The following is a 2,829-nucleotide window of genomic DNA, read 5'->3' as shown; positions in this document are numbered from 1 at the left end:
AATCATAATACTCAAAAACCAGTGGGAGAACACTTTAACCTGTCTGGGCATTCTATGACAGACCTGCGGGTGGCTATCTTAAAACAGAAAAACTTCAAAAACAGACTCCAGCGAGAGACTGCTGAGCTGGAATTGATATGCAAACTAGACACAATCAACTCAGGGTTAAACAGGGACTGGGAATGGCTGAGCCATTACAAACATTGAATCTATCTCCCCTTGTAAGTACTCTCACACTTGCTTCTTATCAAACTGTCTGTACTTGGCTATCTTGATTATCACTTCAAAAGTTTTTTTTTTTTTCTCCTACTTAATTGGCCTCTCAGAGTTGGTAAGACAACTCCCACCTGTTCATGCTCTCTGTATGTGTGTATATATATCTCCTCAATATATGTTCCACTCTATATGCATCCGAAGAAGTGGGTTGTAGCCCACGAAAGCTTATGCTCTAATAAATTTGTTAGTCTCTAAGGTGCCACTAGTACTCTTGTTCTTTTTGCGGATACAGACTAACACGGCTGCTACTCTGAAACCTGGGAAAGAACTGTGTGAGAAGTTGTTGCGACCTTGTGTAGATAATGTGTAGATAATATGGAATGTAGACTAGAGTCTAAATAAATGAGGAAAATAAGATATCAGGATGACCTACGTATAAACAAAATGCAGCTGTTGCTCATTATTGTCTGTAACAAAAGGTATAAATGCTTGCTGTAACTGTTTACCTGTTGAGAGACCTGCCTAGGAGGGGGAGACCCTGTGTCCTAGTGCACTCTCTCCCTCTATGCAATTGATAAAGAGAGAATAAAGTATCTGACTTGGCTGTACCCAAACAAAAAGTGAGAACTGTGTTTTTCTCCGACAATTTGGGGGCTCGTCCGGGATGGCAATGCCCAAAGAGGCACTGGCAGTTGCTGCAGATCATTCCCCTTCGAACCCCATGGCACCACAATAGAGGTATGAGACCTTTTGAAATCTCTATTGGGGTGTCGGAGGAGGACTGTCCATGGAGCCGTCTGTCCCTGTTGGGCTCACGCCATCCAAACTTATTGACTGTGCAGCAAGATCAGATGCAGAGCGGTTCTGTTTTGCCACCCCCAATACGGTAGTTTTATGCGGTTCTGGGGAACTGTTAGTTTGGCCGCCCCCATATGCATAAGGGAAATGCATTAGGTACGCACTGGTGCTGAGGGGTTTTTACCGCCTGAAGAGGGGTTGTTACCGCCTCATAGTGTATTGAGTCCGGACACAAGGTATAGATGCATCGTGGTATTTAGAAATAGATGCCTTGTGTGTGTGTGTGTGTGTGTGTGTGTGTGTGTGTGTATACACACCAGTGTGAATGAAAGTTACCGGAAGACGCCCAGAGTATTCTGCGAAGTCGTTTGGCTCGTGACCAGAATTATTTTAACGCAAGCCCGGTAACTAGAGGTTCTTAAGAAGAGCCGACCCCCGGTGGGCTAACTCGGCCTGGCATCGTCCGGCGAGGAAGCTACCTGGGTCTAGGAGTGTGTGAACCCATCTTCCCTCCCCTTTCCTCTCTGTGTGAGCCACTGACAGTCTGATCATCTCGCTGGATGCAAAGAGAGCGAGCGGTATCGTCTCTCTGAGACTAGCCGGCGCTCTTTGCTAAAGGGAGGTGTAGGAGGGTCATGGCCATCCTTGTTAGCCTCTCCTGTGTGAGTACCCTGTAGGGAGAGATCCTTAGTTTCTGAGCCACTAGCGCGGACAGGGCATTCTCCCTGTGTGTGTGATTGGAAAACGGGTGGGGGACAGTCTAAGCATTCCCTTTCATCCCCTAAGGGTACTCCAGCTTATTTCATGTACGTACATTATGGTCCTAAAACCTGCAGGTATTTTGAGAATTGGAATCTTTACACGCGTGAAAATCCATCTAAACAATGCCCACTAGAAGGTACCTTCAATCTAGATAAGATCATACATCTCAGAGGAGCTTTTAATCACCAGAAAAAAGCCTCTGACACACAATGTCTATTGAGGAAAGGAACGGGTTAATTTGAAATTCAGCTTGGTCCAGAGATAAAGAGAAAGTTGCTCTGCATTCAAGGTCTCCAACATGGGTGACACCCCAGACAAGTTGGCGTCGGCTCTGCCTAGCCTGCTTGATGGCCCATTAAGGACCATCAGCTATACAATTGACCCACTGAGAGAAGGCAGATACACCTTGTGACTCAGCAAGGTATGCAGGGACATGCCTATGGACAGTACTCTATGATTTTTCTAGGCCATGTGCTGGACAGCCTGTCTTGGGGACAAAAAAAACAGAGTCCACATGGCAAGAGACTATAAAAGGCTGCTGCAGCTCCTCCATCTTGTCTTCAGTCCTGCTTCTTGCCTCTGGAGGGACTTTGCTACAAACTGAAGCTCTGAACAAAGGACTGAATGACCCATCCCAGCCGTGGATGTACTCCAGAGACTTGATTTAAACCTGCAGTTTATTCCATCACTGCTACAAGCCTGAACCAAGAACTTTGCCATTACTGTATGGAATTGATTCCATTTAACCAATTCTAGCTCTCATCTAGATCTTTTTCCTTTTATGAATAAACCTTTAGATTTTAGATTCTAAAGGATTGGCAACAGTGTTATTTGTGGGTAAGATCTGATTTGTATATTGACCTGGGTCTGGGGCTTGGTCCTTTGGGATCGAGAGAACCTTTTACTGGGGTATTGGTTTTCATAACCTTTCGTCCCCAGAACGAGTGGGACTGGTGGTGATACTGGGAAACTGGAGTGTCTAAGGGAATTGCTTGTGTGACTTGTGGTTAGCCAGTGGGGTAAAACCAAAGTCTTCTCTGTTTGGCTGGTTTG

This window comes from Terrapene carolina, unplaced genomic scaffold, assembly GCF_002925995.2.
Source record: "Terrapene carolina triunguis isolate 2854851 unplaced genomic scaffold, T_m_triunguis-2.0 Scaffold344, whole genome shotgun sequence".
In the NCBI taxonomy this organism is placed as follows: Eukaryota; Metazoa; Chordata; order Testudines; family Emydidae; genus Terrapene; species Terrapene triunguis.
The sequence above is the reverse complement of the archived record's forward strand: the minus strand, read 5'-3'. Positions refer to the sequence as shown.